Raw genomic sequence first — 20693 nt, 5'->3', positions numbered from 1 at the left:
AATGAACGTGACAGTCCCGGTAACGGCTTATGTCATGTGAATCCCTGTCGATTATAAACCAGTTTCAAAGCACTAATGTCTGAAGTACATCAGACAGTAACTATTCTTAACCTAAATCAGATTTGAAAACACAAGGTAGAATACTTGTATTTAGGTTTTTCACCTTTTTTTCAGTAGGTATTTCTAAGAGATCTTTGAAAGGTGGCAACCCATTCATCAGGATTTTTGAACATGTACAGTAAAGAGTCACACAAACTAAAGAAGTTTAAAATCAAGAGTTGACTAGGAGTCTGCAGATCTTTGGAACACATTATAGTCCTATCTTGACTGCATCAGAAAAAAAACATATTAAAAAAAAAAGCCATCTCATTTCTGCTTCTGGTTTGTTGGGTTTTTTTTTTTTTACTATTCTTTAATTCCCATAGTTTAGAAAGTTTCTTATAAAATGTTTTCTTCAGCCTCAATTTCAAAACAGTAAAGCTACAAAAAAAAAGACAGCAAATATCTAAATAATCCGTACATTCATTTACTTAAAATAAAATGTAACAAATATTATGAGAATTTAATTTGTTTACTTTAGATTGTGTACTAGAGGCAGACTAAGTTTTACCAGTTCTCCTCAAAAATAAGTATTACTACAATGGGAGGTCTTAAATCCTTAGTATTATTCCTCCACACTGTTTCATTGCAAACAGTGAAACTAATTCTAGAAATTTGAATCATTCTTATAAGTGGCAGTTAGAAAAATCAAACTTATTGTTAAATAGTTTTATTCTTCTTTGGTCGTAGAAAACTTTCCCCTGATGAAATCCAAGAAGGTATATGCTATTTTTACTATAAAAATACAAATTTGAGAAAAACGCTATATGCTATTTTTGGTTTTGTAAAAACCAACTATAATCACAAATTTCATCAAATTTCCTAGCACTGTCTGCACAAGATAAACATCCACCACTCTTACTAAGAGGTATGTTTCAACATTTTCAGAAGAGAAAAATTAGGTGTTAATGTGGCTTTAAGATGTTCTCCCAGTTTCAGACTAGCTGTCTCTGTCATTGAAGAGAAGTTGGTGACAGAGCTTATGTGTAAAAGCCTCTTAGCATAATAAAAGAAAAAAAGAGATACTAAAGGAAAGAAGGGAAAAACAGCAAGAGAGAATTGCTTGTTTCTCAAGAGGTACGGCACAGAGGACACTGATTGACTAATACTGTCTAAACCGGAATATTCTAAGGGCATTACATGTCAGTCAAAGCTTTCAGGACCAAAATAACTTTACTTCTTTCTCTTCTAAAAAGCTATACAGCAATCATCATTAAGACAACAAGAAAAATCAGTCTATAACTCAATCTTCTTTGTTTTATAGATCTTTAAAACACCTCCGTATTGCTCTTTTGAAGTCCATTCTCCTGATTCGGTTTGATCATCTGCATTCTCCTGATATGTTTTGATCATCTGCAACCCTGTTCTCTCTCTGAGGCTGGAGATTCAATACCTATTTTTGCTACATCTTCTGTCAAACAGAAAAGAAATAGGAGAATCTTCAATCATCTTTGCTTTTATAAAGTGAGTACTGTACAGTTTTGAAAGCATTACTGTTTTTTGAAACTGGTTTTTCACACAGTAATAGGGTGCACACACACACACTTGATACAACATTAAAAGTAATTTGCTTTAGCAATTCATTTCAAGTCATTCATATTGTGTCCCATGATCTTCCATGACAATTGATGTCCTGTCTAGCAACCAGTATACATACAAGTTTACAATGCTATTTTTGTCATTCCAGAATAAACGTCTAGAGTCAACATAGCCTTTGATTTTCTAACAAACAAATCTTTGCCATTTTTAGACTACAGTCCTGAAGGTACTTCAAACTTCACATATAATATCATCATCAGTCTGCAACTTTATGGTCTTTCTTGAGAGTTCGCTTCACTTTGGCTTTAAACTCATTTACTTTCCCAGTAGAAATCATGTCTCCACTAAGATTGACACGTTAATTTTGCGACAAATTTTATCCAGAAACAATTCACCGTGAATTCAAATAGCCAATTACCAGACATGAATCTGATGCACAAGGACTTAAACAATAAAGTTTCCATTTAGGATACTACAGTCGTTAGTTCACTGCTGACCCTTGAACACTTTCTATAAATAATTATTTTTTACTATATAGCAAACAGAAAAACACCTTACTCCCTAAATAATGTACATTTTCTCATTGACCGAAAGTTGCAAAATAGTTTGGCTCCTTATTGATATAGTAACTTGGACTGAAAGGATGATATTTTTCAATCTGTGTTCTCTTCACAAGTATTCCTCACACAGATCCTTGAACACTAATCCTGTTTGCAAAGTGTAGATTCTTCCTTACAGAATTCACAAACGCTCTCCTTACACATACCCTCAGGACTCTGTGGTACACTAACTCAGTCAACGATATGTTGCCTTGTTCCCTTAGTTCAAGGCTTATTTGATTACATCATGTAACGTGGAAAATTCCTATGCATTTTTAGGTTTAAACCAAGATGTTCTAACATCTTCCATATGTAAAACATTGCACATCTGTCACAACATTCTCATCTGTTAAGAATGGGAAAACTTTTTCAGGAATTTATGTTTTTTGTGTTTGTGACACTTCTCCCTCTTTCAAAGGTTTGAACATGAGATACTTCTTGTAGTCTCATGTAAAGTCTGAAAACACATTCACTCAAGTGAACTGTTGTAAATTTCCATCTTCTGAAAATTTCCTTTTTAGTCAGGCTGATTTTAAGCCAACTAACTTTCAGCCATATCCTTGTTTTCACAAGTAACACAAGTTACATTAGTAACTTTCACCAACCTGTGGGAAACACCATAGCCTATGACATATTACAATCTCTCAGAAAGCAAACAACAATTAAAGAGGACATTAGCATCAAGCCACAGTTTCACAGAGGATGAGACCGAGCCATCACATCTCTGAGAACAGCTGACAGCTTGGCCTTATTTAAAGAAGCATTAGCAATGTCTTCCAACAATAGGCCCAAGACTACTCCACTTCTTTTCTATAGCTATATAAAGGGCATAGATCCCATATTCAGCTGGCTGTGCAGATCTTCTTAGCACATCTGAGACTGTCAGTCAGGACACAAGACAAAACTTAATCAGGGTAAGTTCCACGTTGACATGTTCCTGTCTTCATATCATTAAATTGCTGTGGAAATCAGTCTCTAACCATCAAAATCATACCTACAGAGAATATTGAAATAGTGTCTCTTCTTTGAATCTACTCTCTACTATGAGAATACCTGCTTTAAAATTATGTCCTTGCAGAAAGGCCTTCCACAATTCAATATTTCCTTCCTTGGAAAATCATCCACTAGACATAGAATACACACACATTTTAATCCCTAAAAATATAATACAATTTGAAAAGAAATTGAACCAAAAAATTCTGTAGGGAAAAATCAGATAAACAAAATCTAAGAAATAGAAATGCAACCCTACAATTATAGAGTGAACTGACTATTTTTTGTTGTCCTATGAAATGTTTAACCAGTGCCAGATTATTACCTTTGCCTTTTTATTAATCTTATCTGCACTATTGTGTTACCAGGCTGCTACAAACACTGCATAAAGCCTTGTCTATATGGTAAATAAGCTCTATCTGGTTACCTAGGCATGACACAAACCATTTTCTGTGAACTGAATACAAAATGAAACACATAAAATCACAAACCTTAGGGAAAAAGACAACTAAGTTTTTCTACAGAATATATTACTTATATCTAATATTCATATTCTTCTACAAAATTTACAAGCACTGAAAGTGAAAAATATTTAGTGTAATTTAAATTTAAATCTTATGCTAATTGTCGGTGACCTTTGAACCCTGGAAGTAGTGCTACCATCCACATGGCAAATGTAATTATGGAATTTGATTTCCTTTACATTGTAAGCAATGAAATTGCTTTAATTGACACTGATATATATTTGTAATAACTTCTGTGTAAATTAAAAATCAATGCCAATTTTAGCTCCCTGGGTACTGTTTTTATCAAACTGCTTATTTCTTTAGAATTGGAGATATGCAGAAGCAAACATTTTGCAGAAAATACAATATATGTTTTAAACCCCAGTGTAGTTCGCATGCATGCTGTTTATTTATAAAGCTTGCATATCTCACACTTATGTACACACACATAAAGACAAATCCCATCAGATCTAGGCTGCCTTCAGGAGATTTTGCTTCCAGCTGATTTTTGATTGATTGTCGAGCACGGTTCACAATGACTAAGTGGGATAGCATTGTATTATCCGGTATCAATGCTGCAGTGCACTGAAGATATCCAAAAGAGGGTTACAAAAGAAACTAGAGTTATTCACTTTACTTCTTTTTTTATTTTTTCCATTTTTTACAAGGCAATCTAGATTTAGTAAACCTTTCAGCCCTGTTGTGCTTTCAAATAAATATTTGACAAACATTGCTAATTCATTTCTTTCTTATTTTATCATTTTTCTTTGTCCCCACGCTCATGATTAAATGTTGGAAAGAAAACTACAAATACGAATATCCAAAGTTACAACTTCATATCAAGGAGGGTGTTTTTGTTTGGCAGCAATAAAAATGTTTTGTCATCTGGAAACAGGTATTCTTTATGAGTCCAGGTAAATTTCAGACTAGGCTTTGAAATAGTCACAACAGCTGCTGTGAAGAGTGGAAGGTAATCTTTGCAGCTCCAGCCCTCAAAACCAGCATGTCAAATTGCTTGAAATATTTTTCTATTGTCATAAAAATCACAATACCTTATACTTTTCCCGTAAAAGTAAAAAAGGATAGAAGTACATTTTGAAATGACCTTTTATGTTTAAATGGTGTTAACCGCATAAGCTGCGTACTAAATAAAGATGGATTGAGGAACAATGAAGAGAATAAGAACACTGAGAGCTCAAAGGTCTTGCTCTCACACACAGCGCAGGGCCACATCTGATCACACTGTGGTTTCTCCTGCTGTGACTGTATAGACTTCATTAAGCTTCATCCTTTATATAAACACAAATGAATACATACATAGAAAGCAAGGAGTTGCACAGATTTTACACTAGAAAAGGGAGGAGGAGGGGATCTTAATCGGGAAGCACCCAGCTACAGCTCCAGTTCTGTTTTCAAAAGCTGTTTGTTCACATTATACTCCTTAGGAAGAAACCTAATTTACATCATAGCTGCAAAGCAGAAAACCCAGTACAATGTTATGAAATATTAGGGAAGTTTTGCCTTTCAAAAAAAAAAAAGCATTTCTCACCTGTAATGGAAATTCAACGTGACCTAAATTAGGTCTTTAAATTAGAAGCATTAAATGATACCAGCCCTTTATAATAATTTCTTTTTTGCTCCATGTCAAATACAGAACTCTCTCCTTTCTTGGATCCTTTCCTAGCAGTCCTAGCCAGTCATCTGGGTGTACCTAGGTGAGAACCATTACCACCCCTCACTCTGGGCTCTTTTCAGCAAACTGCATTTAGGAAGAAGGGAAAATGGAAAAAATCAGACAACTTCAAAATATAATTTATTTCTGTTAGTTTGCAAAAAGAAGCACATTTTTGTAATCAACGATTTTATTGTAAGCAACCATTCTCATGAACTAATCTCTTTTAGAAATAGAAGAACGAGAAGAAAAACTTTCTAAGCTAGATTTTGTAAATGTCACAGAGGCGTAGCATAATCTAAGACACCTGTAGTTATATTTTACTCAGCAAACAAATCTTTGACTTGTAATTTGCTTCTGATGTAGCCTAAAAGCACTTTATTATATTAAAGCTTATTGATGCCTGTGAGGCCCTTTTACCTGCAGCTATTTCAAATGTAGTGAAATAATGCAACACTAATCTCCAAGACTTTTATTCCATAATAGATGTTTTTCTCACTAAATCAATTCAAAGGCTAATTGGGGTGGAAGGTGACTATCTCTAGTGGTTATAAATACATTTGCATTGCTATCAATCTTTTTACACGGCTGATGTTTAACGAGGCTGAACGAGAGCTCAGCCCAAGCCTTAAAACAGCAGACCCTTGGGTCGAACACGTAGTCAATGCTGCCATCAAGTGGCAAAACTAGCAGTTGCGTCAATACGCGTCAGCTTCCCGCTCACACTTGCCCCACACGCGTCCCACCCAGCGCGCGCACACGCAGGAGAAGGAGCAGGAGAGAGCGATGGCAAGAGGGATGCGAGATCCTTTTGCTCACTTCCAATGTTGTCCTGTGGATTCCGACGTCCGAGCAGCCCGTCCAGCACGCCCATACTGCTGCCCAAGCTCCCTCAGCTCTGCCGGGCACCTGAAACTCAACCGGTCACCATCTGCCGCGGACAGGGGTGTAACAAAAAAGCGGCAAACACCCCGTGATGATTTAAACCAGAGAAGCCGCAAGGTCTAGACAGACCAGGAAACGTTATCGATTGCGTCAGTGTGTCTTGGATGCGTCTGCACAGCCTAAGTCACTCAAAACATCCGTAAGGATGTTTCATCCTCCTGTCCAAAGAAGGGTCCCCTTGTCTTGTTTCTGATGTAAGCATTGGGCACATAATTTAAGGTGTTACATACACTCCACAAGTTCCAGGTGTCAGAGATGCAGGCCCCCAATGCTCATTATATGATCATTTCCAAAATACTTACAGGCAAGGCTGTTCGCAATATTCCTGTGAGCTAGGTAGAACAGGATACCCAAAATACAGAAGTCCAGTTTATCTTCCCCCCAAAAAGGTGAATTTGTTTGAAACAGGTGATAAGGCTCCCCTTAAACAGTAAACTTAAATAAAAATTTTGGGGTCAAAGCACCTTTAAAAACACTTTTACAACTTTTGCCCAATGAGGAATATAGAGATATGGGAAAGAAAGCAGCTGGTTTTCTACCAGAAAAGTTATCTGGGGAAATAGCTGTGTTGTTTACTTGGTTTGACTGTAAAACAGTCAGATTATCTAAGTGAGCTCAGTAACTCTTTTCCTCCATGTATCATTTCTGTGTGGACAGCTTGCAATGAAGTGTATCGTCCTCTGAAAGAAAGGGTGATATAAATCAATTATTATGCGTATGCCTGCAACTTTTACCCATCACCAGCCAGACTGTTACAAGCATTATTCCATGGAAGGATCATACATAGTGAATGGCAAAAACATAATCAGCAAGCAGCCATTACAGTCTTTATGAAGTTGCAGTATTACTAGGTGCTCTCTAGAGTTTTACAAGCAGAAACTCAGAGAAGCCGATTGCTGATATGATAGAAGACTGAGCTTACTGAAGCCAGCTATTATGATTCCAGAATTTTGCATTCATGTGCCTAATGTTGCAGTAAACAGTTCATAAACCGTAAGTTACGGTGTTAAAGCAGTGGGCAAGAAACTTGTATTCTGCCTATTATTATGAGCATTTGCATGTATAGCGCCAGAAGACAGTAATTCCTCCGTAAATACTAATGCTATAGCATGGTACTTCACACTGCAAGTAAAGACAAGCCTTCGTGTCAATGAATACACAGGCTAAAACGAGTACTGAAACAGAAGTCGAAGCCTGAGGGGAAATAGCACCACGAAGACAGACAAAAATGCACAAAAGTAAAGTTAGAATCAGTTACAGACATATGCGTAATGGTAGTTAATAGCACTTTCTTAACTACAGTGTAAATTTATACCGTTGTTTAAAAGGAATTAGGAGATATGCTTGTCAGATGGTCAGAAAAATATATGTTTAAAAACCTTTCTCAAGACTTAAGCCAAGAATTCACATTGGAAAAACAGAAAGAGTCCAGAATAAAAGTTCAATCTAGGAGGCCTGTGGCTAAAAAGGGAATGAATATTACAAACAACACCAAACTCCCCTCAAATGTGGTGCATATGCTGCAGCATCAGTATTTCTCCTTTCATGTGTGTCATGCTGACATTTTTAATTCCTGCCTCAAGTACTTTTAAACAGAGACGTATATAATTAAAAGGCAACTGAACAGACTACATCATCTTGTCTATTAGTTGCTCGTAAATCAAGACCTTCACTGATTATTGAAAGTTCAAAAATATGACCAGTTGAGGACAAATCTAACTGGTTTGCCCAGTGTAAGCAGATGTGAAAAATGAGAAACTAAGTACAGATGAAATATGCAAGACGTCAAAACAGGTAGTCCAAATAGAAAAAGGATAGCAGCTGGCCATTCCAGATTATTTTCCTTGACATCGTGAAATGCTGCAATGCACTACCAACAGCAATAAAAACCACTAGAACAAAAATAAATGCAAAAAAGGGTACACCACTATATATTAGGGCTAATTAATGTGCCAGAGGAACCAAGACACCATCAGAACCTGCCAGTTCAACTAATGTTGCAACTGTTTCCGAATTTCCTGATCTCTACCATGCTACAGCATGACCTTAGAGCTTTCACTGTTAATGTGCAGAAACTGAACCTGCCATAAGCAGACTTGGATGTTTCACAGAGAACAAAACTATCCCAGCCAAATGCTAGAGCTTTACAGTCTTGCGTTCTGACTACCAGCCTCTGCAGTTCTACAGTTATTGCACAGAACTACCAGTTTTAGATGAGCACTGCTGAACTAATCTAGGAAGTTTAACGGAAAGATTTTCCAAGCATCTAGTGTTTAAAAGAGGAACATGAAAGTTAACCCGGTGTAGAACATGAAAGTTGGTGTCAAACACAGGCTGGATACACGTAGATGTTTGAGTTCAGAAAGCAATCAGGCAACTTAATGGAAGAAAAACCAAAATTCACTGAGGTTATTAAACCGATAAATACTTCTTGTGACTGAGAAAGTTTCTAAACTGTGGGACGCAGAAAGAGGTGACTACTGGGGGAAATAGTACTATAAGCTTTCATTTTCTCATGTTCTTTCTTAGGTATCTGACAGTGATCACTGATGGTGACAGACTACTCTGCTAAATATGCATTCAGTCTGCTGCAGCATGGCTGCTCTTGTAGTGTGACTTTCAAAACCTTATCTGTTTTCACTCTTAATAAGAATTAAGCGTGTTTGGAAAAATTACATTTGAAAAAAGTCACAAAAACTCATTAGAAATGTCCTTGTAATCTCTTGTCTATGCTGAGACTGCCTGTGGTTTCTGATAAGCCATCTTAGTTTAAATATACTTCACTGAAAGCTTCACAGCTGTTGGGTCAGGCAATCTGCTATCTTCACATGAAACACTGACTAGAAGTTATCATCTGCTGAGTTTCCATGCAAACTGATTTTGTGCCTTTTGCTCTGCACATTCTTTCATAGGTTATGATGGCTCACTGCTACACTGCTCTTACATTAGTGTGCTTGCTGAAGGTAAGGTACAAAAAAGTGCACCACCAGTGATGGCCCCAAACTAACATTTTATTTATGCTAATAGAGAATGTTTGAACTTAAGTCACTAAAACACTTCAACAACCATAAAGTTCAGGGAGTTTTTTAAAGTTAAAAATTGTAACAGTTGGCTATTTATCTATGCTATTGTTTTATTTTGTTTTGATCTAAAGGCAGCTTTCATGTTTAAAAAGTAGCGCAGTTTTTGTTGCACGGGAAGATCATCCACATGGAAGTAGATGCAGTTTTTCTGCTGAATCGGGCCCTAAATTGTATCACATTTTATCCAGCAGAAATGCCCTGGTTTTGTTGTATTATGCCACTGTCTATTAAAACAAAATCGGAATCTTTTCAGTGCAACAGCTTTCCTTAAAAGACTTACAGGCAGGTTTGACCTTTACATTATGAATTTCATTTCATTGTAAGCTCTTACATTTATGTTACCGCTTAACATGAACTCTCACTGAAATATGACCTGACAATTTCTATCTATATTTACTCATGCTAAGCTTTCTGCTTAACAATCATTGGGCATCAGTGTAGTATAGTTACTGTAGAAATAACATTTCCTGTTATTTCAGACAAAGGAGGTCATATCAGCTTCATGTAAAAGGAAATGTAATTTTACATGTTTTTCAGTCGTGGCATACATTTTAAATTATTATAGAATCATAGAATGGTTAGGGTTGGAAGGGACCTCAAAGATCATCTAGTTCCAAACCCCCTGCCATGGGCAGGGAAACCCTCCACTACACCACGTTGCCCAAAGCCTCATCCAACCTGGCCTTGAACACTTCCAGGGATGGGGCATCTACAACTTCTCTGGGCAATCTGTTCCACTGCCTCACCCCCCTCTGAGTGAAAAATTTCTTCCTTATATCTAATCAAAATCTCCCTGCTTTCAGTTTAAATCCATTGCCCCTTGTCTTATCACTACATACCCTTGTAAAAAGTCCCTCTCCAGCTTTCCTCTAGACCCCCTTTAAGTACTGGAAGGCTGCTATAAGATCACCCCGGCTGTGATCACACCTCTTCTCCAGGCTGAACAGCCACAACTCTCTCAGCCTGTCTTCATAGGAGAGGTGCCCCAGCCCTCAGATCATCTTTGTGGCCCTCCTCTGGACTCGCTTCAGCAGCTCCATGGCCTTCTTGTGTTGGGGACTCCAGAGCTGAACGCAGTATTCCAGGTGGGGTCTCACGAGAGCTGAGTAGAGGGGCAGAATCACTTCCCTCGACCTGCTGGCCATGCTCCTTTTGATGCAGCCCAGGACACAGTTGGCTTTCTGGGCTGCCAGCGCACATTGCTGGCTCATGTTGAGCTTCTCATGAACCAGCACTCCCAAGTCCTTTTCCTCAGGGCTGCTCTCAATCCATTCTACACCCAGCCTGTACTTGTGCTTGGGATTACCCCGACCCACGTGCAAGACCTTGCACTTGGCCTTGTTGAATTTCATGAGGTTCTCACAGGCCCACCTCTCCAGCCTGTCAAGGTCCCTCTGGATGGCATCCCTTCCCTCCAGCATGTCACAACACCACACAGCTTGGTGTCATCTGCAAACTTGCTGAGGGTGCACTCAATCCCACTGTCCAAGTCACCAACAAATTCCTTATTACAATCACTTACAATAGAGTGTTTGCCAAAAGTGCTTTTTTCCCCGGCTCCATTTTGTCTCTTTCAAGACAGGCATACAGTTTACCATTAGCACTGTCCTGCCTACAGGGTAAAAATACCAAATCCACAGTTTCAAAACTTAGTGAGCAATACTGCTGAAAAAAAAAATCCAAACAAAACCAACCAGGCTCGGGTCTGGCTTTGCATGACTTTTAGTCGTACATTCTTATTCCATTGGCAAAATAATTTTACCTTTCTGGAGCATGCATTCAAAGAGAAGATCCCAAAGAAATCTATAAGCTGTTAAGCTTCGTGTTCATATTAAACCAGATCAATCAGAATCACTGTACAAGTCTAGTTTAATGATGAAAGATGTGATTGATTTCTAATTCAGTTTTACCTGGACACTGGCGCCTCAGTTCCTAGCTGGTCATCAGTACACAGTAACTACAGCTCATTTCTGCATTACACATTTGTACGTTAGACTTTCAAAGTTATTGGAAGGCTCAGAACAATAGACACCGCTATGATTAAAAGACCAAATTTGAGTGCATTTTTCTAGCTAAAAACATCAGCTGCTTTTTCTTTAAGCAGATAAATTTAGTTAGAAATATGCAGATATCATTATTTGTGTTCTGTATGTATGCTTCCATGCTCACAGAAAACACTCTATTGTACAATTTAAAACCATATATTTTCAACAAGTTGTAAAACATATGAACATTTATAAGATAGATCTTAAAAAATAAATTTACAGTCTTTTTTGTAGACTAGTTACACGAGACACCTAATGAACATTCATAGAGTGTCAGCATTTACAGCAGTTTAACATATTGAACACAAGATCAGTAGCTGGACTGTTTTTTTTTCATGTTTATGTTGTTCGGGTTTTTATTAAGCAACACATTTTAGCTACAAAATAGAGCATTTCTGAAGCACTTATTCCACTCCTGGTTACAGTTCCCAATAAAGAGCATTTTATTTGAAAATAACTAATGATCTCAGTTACAAAGCACATATAATAATCCTCCCGGATTTTTTCTTTCTTTAAATATCTCAAATTCTAGTAAGGCTTTTAACCTACTGTCTCTTAATTTTTCCCTTCATATTCCTTTATATGCAGTATGATTAACAAATTTAATACAACCATCACATGCAAGTTTAGTGCAGGGTTTTTCACTTTAAAGCACCAGTAACTGTTTGTGTTATGTGTATAGATATATATTAATTTTAGAATATGGCTTTGATCACAAACCAAAAGTGTTTGATGCATCTATTTCTAAAGCATGACGGCAATGTAGGAAAGAAACAAATTGCCTTCTTGTATTGCAGTCTCTATTATAAAGTCTCTAAAGTACTGGAATCATGAAATATAATTCAGATCTCAGAACTGACACACACTGAGGTTACCCATATAGCTGCTATGCAGACAAGATGTACTTCTTAGTTAGGTACAACTTTCAGATACAAATTTTGTGTGTTTATAATGAATAAAAATTTAAAACTATCAGATTTAATAAAATTATCTTAATGCACTATCGAACTTTCTCATCAGGCTAAAATTAAGACCATACTTTCAACTGCAATTTTGTGCAGTGCATGTAGGACATATAAAGAAATACAGAGCACATATGGTAAGTACCAGCTCAAGAATATGGCTCCCTCGCAGAGACTCAACTCTTCTCCAGAATGCCATCTTGACAGGGGAACAGTCTTCAGACTAATCCATGTAGTCTAAATTTGTTTCTTGGATTCTGTAGATACTATTCTTCGTACAAAGTGAGGAGTGTCTATCTCTTTTGGGAGAAAGAGTCTAGCAGTCTAGCAACCTTTGTAATATAACCATTAATCCACGTTTCTCTAGTAACAGGACAAACAAGTCCAAAAAGGTCATCATACTTATTACTCTATCAACTATTCACTACTGTTCTCCAACAGCTCAAGGAGGAAAGGAGTCATTTCCAGGCTGATCAAACTAATCTCATCTAACAAATTGCTAACTTTAGGACTGACCTAGCTGATCAATGAGGCAAATCAGAGTAACAGCAAAAGAAAGCAGAAATTACTGCACACGTTTTCTCTAAAAAAACCATATTTTTCTTTAATATGGACATATACAATTCAAAGTGATACTGAAGTAAATTAATCACACATTTTGATAGCAAATTTCTGGTTATGTCAAAAAATAGTAAAAAAACGTCCACACATTAATGCTGAGTTTGCATTTTTGGTATTACTTTTTCCTAGGATTGTTTTAAGTCAAGTCAGATAAGCTCACTGTTGGTCTCCATTCTATTTGATTTAATTATCCATAGCTATGAAGAAAAAGATATTAATACTACTCAGAAATATTTGATTTAAAACTTTTAAAACCAGTATATATACAATGGTCCTCTGAGCAAACTAGACGTTTATAACAAGACTTGGTATCAACCATTGCATTTATCTTTTTGGAAGTTCTAACTTGTTAGTTCTTACACCTATCCACAAAACAAACCAACTGGGATCAGTCTCTGTATTGTGCCCATAACATATCAGATTTGTAAGCACTGACAAAAAACCTCCACAGACTGAGTGCCTTGTAGTTAAAAAGAGACACAGTATGAATCCAGCCTCCATGACAGTAAAGAAAAAGCTTTACGTTGCCCATCTGTACAGCAAATTTCACCCTATGTTAATACATCTGCTAAGTGGAACTATCTGGCGTATTGAAAGTTTCCTCAAAATTGGCAGCTGTTTTTCTAAAAAGCAGTTGGTAATGGCTTTGTAAAACAATACGGCTTTTACAAATCTGAAATCTCACCTGTCATTTCGATGTCAAAATAGTCTTTCTCATTAACTATTGCAATTGTTTCAAATGTTATAGCATATATTCTTAAAAGGTGAACTAAAGCAACAAAAGACACAAAAGATAAAAACATCGAGCAAATAAATATAAATGCCATATATAGCTCCTAAAATGATAACTACAAGATATCTGAAAACATGATATCTAAAATTAGTTTATTATGAAGATAAACGCCCCAGGATTGAGACTGGAATTTTCCATTTCTTTTTCTGGAAGACCTATCTAACTGTTACTGCAAATTGAAAATGAAGAATCCCAGGAGTACAGACTCTGAACTACCATCAGCTCTGAAACAGAAGTTTGAGCCCTAACTTTCATAGAACCATAGAATGGTTTGGGTTGCAAAGGACAATTAAAGATCATCTAGTCCAACCCCCCTGCCAAGGGCAGGAATGTCTTTCACTAGATCAGATTGCTTAAAGCCCTGTTCAACCTGACTTTGAAGAATTCCAAAGATGGGGCATCCACAACTTTTCTGGGTAATCTGTTCCAGTGTTTCACCACTCTCATAATAAAAAATACCTTCCTTATAGCCAATTTAAACTTAACCTATTTTTCAGTTTAAAACCACTGCCCCTTGTCTTGTCAGTAGAGGCTCTGGTGAGAAGTCTTTCCATCTCTCTTACAAGCTTACTGTATATAATGCAAGGCCACAAGAAGGTCTCCCTGAAGCCTTCTCTTCCCTGGGCTGAACAACCTCAACTATCTCAGCCTTTCTTCATTGCAGAGGTGTTCCAGCCCTCTGATCATGTTCATGCCCTTCCTCTGGACCTGTTGCAACAGATCCATATCTTTCCTGTGCTGCGGGCCTCAGAGCTGGTTGCAGTTCTCCAGGTGGGTTCTCACAAAAGCCGAGTAGAGCGGGAGAATCACTTCCCTTGACTGGCTGGTTACCCTTCCTTTTATGCAGCCCAGGGCATGATTTGCTTTCTGCGCTGCAAGTGCACATTGCTGACTCATGTCCAATTTGTTATCCACCAGTATCCTCAAGTGCTTCTCTGCAGGGCTGCTCTCTCTGTACATTTTTCTTTGATATTCCTATTCTGGCCAATGTATTTGTAAAAGCTCTCCTTCTTCTTTGCATCCCTCACCAAATTCAGCCCCAATTGCACCTTAGCTTTCCTGATCCCATCCTTACACATGCAGGCAGGGTCCCTATAGTATCCCTAGAATACACGTGTCTGGTTCAACTGCCTGTGCATTTCCTTCTTACACTTCAGTTTGAAGGGGAGGTCCTTCCTGAGCCATGCTGTCTCCTGTCTTTCTCTCTGTGTGAGAATCCATATATCACAGAAGCCAAAACCTTCAGCATGGCACCAGCCACGTAGCCAGGCATTCAGCTGTTCAATTTATGTCCTCCTTCCTAAACCCCTCCTCTGACTGGGAGGATAGAGAAGATCACCTGTGCTTCTGATCCTTTTAACATTGCTCCAAAGGATGGATAATCTCTTTCGATGGTTCTAAGTTGCCTCATCACGGTATCATTGGAGCCTGCATGGAATAGTAGGAGAAGATGGTAATTTGCAGGGTTCAGCAGGCTCAGCACCCTCTCAGTGACACCATGAAGGTGAGCTTCTGGTAGGCAGCCAGCTCCTCCAGCGAAGTTGTCAGGACAGCGAATAGGTGCTTTGGTGCCTCTCAGTAAGGAATCCTCAATTATTAATACTTCAGATGGTTGTCTGGTGGCATTGGTTCAAATGTACAGATCTCCTTCTTGTGTTCCTAGATGCTGTGCTGCCTGCTGAGCTCTTCTGGTAACATAGCTGCTTTTTTGAAAAGTTCTAGCTGAGCATGCTCCCAACTATGACATCCACTGCTGCCTTCAGATATTAGGAGGACTTCCACATCCTGGAGCTCCACCCAGTCTAAGGTCTGGACAGCTATTTCAGCCCTTGGGAGGTCTGTCTTGGTAGAGATGTCAGCATAGGCAGGCTGTAGTGCTACTGTTTGGATTTCAGCCTCAGCCTTGCAGTTGTGGCAGGTGGAGACCGTTTTCAGTCAGCAAGGTACAGTCTCCTCATAGTTCTCAGAAAAAAATTGCCCACCTACTTATAAGATGATCATTCCTTTGAAACATTTCAACCTTCTAAGTCTAATTCCCTGGAGACCTCAAACTTCTGGATAGGCTTGTACAGCCACTAGTTACTCTGAGTGACCGACAGGGCTGCAGTCTAAGCCTGATGGTAAGGAGAGCAGGATCATCATCTGCTTCTGCTCCAGATGAGCTTATTGAGGTGGCAGACTCAACTCCTGTCCCTCCAGGATGGGACAAAAGAGCAGTTTTTGATGCTTATCATCTCTAAAGAAGCAGGAAAGATGGACCAGAGAAGACGTGTTCTCCCAGATCATGGCCAAAGCCTTATTCTTTAATATTCCTTCTAGTCAGTCACATTGGCATGAGGAACTTCAGTACAGCAAATACATCTGGCAAGTTACCTTGCTATTATAGCTCAGTAGTAGCTACTCTTTTTATATAGGTCTTGTGTTAGTTACTGTTGCAGTACCTGCTACAAACTTATCCCTAGCTGCTTCCTCTTGGCTTGACCACCCACTTTTTCTCAGCCCACAGACACAGCCCTCCTTTCCCAGGTTATTCTGTTGAACAGCACTGCAGGATAATAGCAAAGGCCAACTGATTTGCAACTTGCATCTGCCTGGGCCAGGCCTTCAGGCATGCTCTGGCACTTGAAGGAGACCCGCCTTGTCATCTACCATCTACCAGTTAGCTCTGCCCAGAGAGTCCAAAGGCATATTCCTCATCTTTATACTCCAAATATCTAGGCCATGGTTTTGTAAATCTCTCAGGGACTGATCCAAATGCTGAAGGGAACAGAAGTGCTGATTCCCACTGGTTCTACATCAAACCCGTCCTTTACAGAAAAAAACACTTGATCCAGTAGAGAGGGTGTTGACTTAGAAGGTTGACAGAAAGTTATTGACTTTGTTCATTTGCTTCCTGAATTTCAAATACAAAATAAAGCATAGGCACCCAATCAGAGACACAGGGGGTTTCCATATCTGCTGTTTGTATGGTTTGCAAAATGTACTTAGACTTCTACTTCCAGTTGCTCCTACAGAGCAGCCACAAAAAGACTGCTGAAATCTGGGAGCATCACCTGGGTACAAGGACTGCCCAGGACAGAAGGAGTGCTACTGAAATCACAAAGTCTTTCTTAGACTAGAGAAGAAATGAGGAGGAATTGGGCAGAGATTTTGATCTCCCTTCACCCACACTGCCTGGGAAACGCATTTCTACAGACAGCTAGAGAACCCAGGCGCCAGGTTGCGATGTCTCTGTCATGTAGCACAGGCATCAGAGTGCTGTTTGAGGAGTTCCCCTCATCACCTGCACCCAGCAACAGTTCATTGGTGCTTGCTGTCCGGCAGGACCAAGCCCAGCTGCCCAGGGAAATGCCTACAGCTAGGCACCACTTTGGTCTAACTCTTACAAGAGAGTTTGAACAGCAGCTGTTTCCAGGAGAAATATCATCATCTGCTGCTCCAGACGAGCTCACTGAGTCAGCAAACTCAACTTCTCTTGTCCCTCCAGGATGGGACAAAAAAGCACCTTGTGATGCTGACCTAACATCCATCAAACAAGAAACGTATTTCGAAGTTACAGTGATGATCATAGGATCAACAGAATCCACCCCATTTCTTCAGAGGAGCATTCTGGTGAATCTAATGACTTCACATCTCTCATCTTCCCAAAGAAGCTCCGGAAAATTGTCAAAAGCCACCCACTTCAGTCCATTCACGGATGATGGCATCTGTGTTGCGATCAATGCCGAAAGTGCTGGCATGGAGAGGATCTCACAGTTTTTAAACTGACAGCATCAAAAGTTACCTTCATCATCTCCATTTCTACAGATTCACTAAAGTGCAACGTGAGTCTGAAACATCTGACTCACTTCATGAATTTCTGGCAGAAGCAGCAGCAGCACTTTCTGCTCACAGCAAGGTACATCACTTCCCCTGCACATGAACCGACTAAGAATATTCTGGCATAAAAGCTTCGCCATCCAGCAGCACAAGCCTTAGCAATAGAGGAGAGGAAGAGGAGGGCAGGAAGTGTTCTGAGATTCATTTCTTTGTCAGGTCGTTTCTCAGGTGAAAACACAAGGGTGGCCATTAATGAACAGAATCATAGCAAATTAACAGACCCATAGCATAACATTTTGGTCAGCCCAAGCTTTAGGTTTCAAACGCCCAACAGACCTTTCCAGGATCCACATTGGTCTTTTGCCATTACACAAGGCTCAGTTCTCCTGTCTGCTGTTTTCCCATCTCCAAAAGCAGGCAACTAACTCTTCTTCTTTTGCATGTTGTAGTTACTCTGCCACTACAACCTCAAGAGAGATGATCCTCACCTGCTCAAGAGGTGCAAGCAAAGAGTTGTTGGCGAGAGGAGAGCAACAGCTGCATTTTCACTGGGCCTAACTTTGAAGGAAAACTGCCCCATAAGAAGCCCAGATGTGCAGCCTGGAGGAGTAGCTACATCTTTCAAGCCTCGCACCCCCTCCCTTTTACTATCACACTGCAGCCAGGTCCTGTCTGGCCTCCAGCAGCCTGCTTCTCATGCACCTGCTCCTGCACCAAGCCACGGCGTACCTCCCATAAACAACTGGACACCTTGCACACCAGTGCTGAAGCTTCCTGCCTCTCCACCCCTGCAACCAGGCACAGCAGCTCTGCAGGCCCCCAGGGCTGCCCTGCCTCCTCTCTGGCAGCCCTGATTTCCCATGGTCACCCATGGTAGCAGCAGCCTCTACTCTGGCCATGCTGGGGCCACCACACACCCAAATTCAGCTGCCCCTCACTGCCCGGCTTGCACCTGCAGCCCAAACCCTGCCTGTGCAGGCACCCAGCTGGGACCCCACCACCCATCAGACTGGATCAAGTAGACACACTACATATCCGCGCAGTAGAGTGTCAGACATCGGGGAATAAACTATCTCAGTAAGAAACACTTTCCAGTTGTCCTGTCCTGTTTCCACAGTTGAATTGCAGATTGAGTTTATATTTCACCAAAGCAGGAGCAGCTGATGGACAAACAACTACGTGATTTCTTGTAACGATCAAGCTCAGATTCTAGGAAATCCCAGATCTTTCATCTAATCTGAGAGCTTTCCAAGATTGCGTAAAGTCATATACAAGCAAACCAAGGTGGGAACATGAGCTCCAGTAAAGTTCAGAGATGGAAACACAAAAAAACATACCCAATAAAGTCGTTACTGTTAAAAATGCTGAGCCAGATCTAGGGAAATCATTTGTACTGAGCAGGTGTTGAAGACTTCTGTCTGTCCTTGCAATGTGGGCTCCTGCAGATCACACACAGATTGAGCCTCATTTCAGTTTTCTCAGCCCATGGGCTCCAGTGTGAGGTGCACGAACCCCAGGGGTGAGCAATAATATCCCCCAGGGTCCGGGAAAGAACTAGTAGAACTTCTGTTTATATTCAGTTTATATCCAAACTTTACTAACATTTAACATACGAATTGACACTGGTGTTCCCCCTCTCTTTGTACATCAGAGCATCCCGTGTCATGCACGGTACCAAGGTCTCCTTGGGGGCACAGTGTCCACAGCACAGGGGGGTTCACAGGGGTGCCCTCCCTCATTAGCTCACTTTCAATGTACTGCCACACGGTGCAGTTCACGAGCACCCGCGTAAGTGGATTTATAGATTCTATGGTTTCATTTTAACTATACTACCCCTCACAAAACGGGCACAGACTTTAGGGAGTTTCCTGCAAAGAAACCGCAGATGGAGGACAATCCTGATAATGCAGGCAAACAAGAATGCGGCAGAGCTGACACTTCTCTTACTCCTCAAAGGAGGAGCTTTAGCCAAAGCCAGGAGACAAATCATTTACTTTTGCTGAATCAAAGAAATATGCTAAATAAAATGCTACTATCTAATCACAGTATGCCATTCAACATGTAGGTGTTAAAGGTTGCTTAATGATGTACTACACAAAGTTGATGCTTAGAGGCAGAATTAAGAGACAATGAAATTCCCTCTAGTGGTCATTGACACATAGGGCTCATTTCACCTGGAACATCTGGGTATTTCTGAGAAGACTATAAAAATTTATCCTGTTTTTTTCCAGAAAAGGATATTTAAAAAAAAACCCAAACTATTTTATAAAGCAGTATAGCACAATTAGGCTATATAATATGATATTTAAATTTAAGAAACTAAATCTTTATTATAGGAAGATACTCATTTTGTCCTGCGTGTTGAAAACTGTTCAAGTTTAGTTTTGCCTCGATAAATTTAGACTGCTTAATCCAGCTGTGATTTTAGTCCATGCAGGAAGGTTTACTAATCAAATCAGAGCAATTTATGTATACTTAACTATCACCTAACTAATACTTTCGAGTCATAAAGAACTTTGCCTCCAGTTCATCTTACTCACTGACAGAGGGCACTAATGCTGAAAACAAATCTATAGCAGTAATTCCCAGGGCAATCTCGTGTGGCTGAATGCAGACAGCACATTCTCAGCTGATGAGACAAGACGATTTATGCCTCAAAGATAAATTCAAACTCAAGTGGACACACAAGTTCAAAACTTAAATATCCACCAAACCCAAAGCAAGGGGCTGGGCAAGAGACAAGGAGACTACAATGATAATCTAGTGAAGCACCCCATGAGAACAAGGGCTAGCAATCAGGAGACTTCTCCCAGCTGCTTACAGAGCATTTTGTCTGCCTCTTCCTCTTGGTTGGGTGGTCAATAACAGACTCCCACCTCTATATCTGCCTTGTTGGCCTTCTCTGGATTTTGTCCCATAAACAACCCTATTACCATTGTCAACCTCCAGAAAATCAAAACATACCCTAATATAAAGGGCTACTGCATCACCTCTCCTTCCTTGCCTATCACTTCTGA

The sequence above is a fragment of the Tauraco erythrolophus genome, chromosome Z, assembly GCF_009769465.1.
Source record: "Tauraco erythrolophus isolate bTauEry1 chromosome Z, bTauEry1.pri, whole genome shotgun sequence".
NCBI classification, from domain to species: domain Eukaryota; kingdom Metazoa; phylum Chordata; class Aves; order Musophagiformes; family Musophagidae; genus Tauraco; species Tauraco erythrolophus.
The sequence above is the reverse complement of the archived record's forward strand: the minus strand, read 5'-3'. Positions refer to the sequence as shown.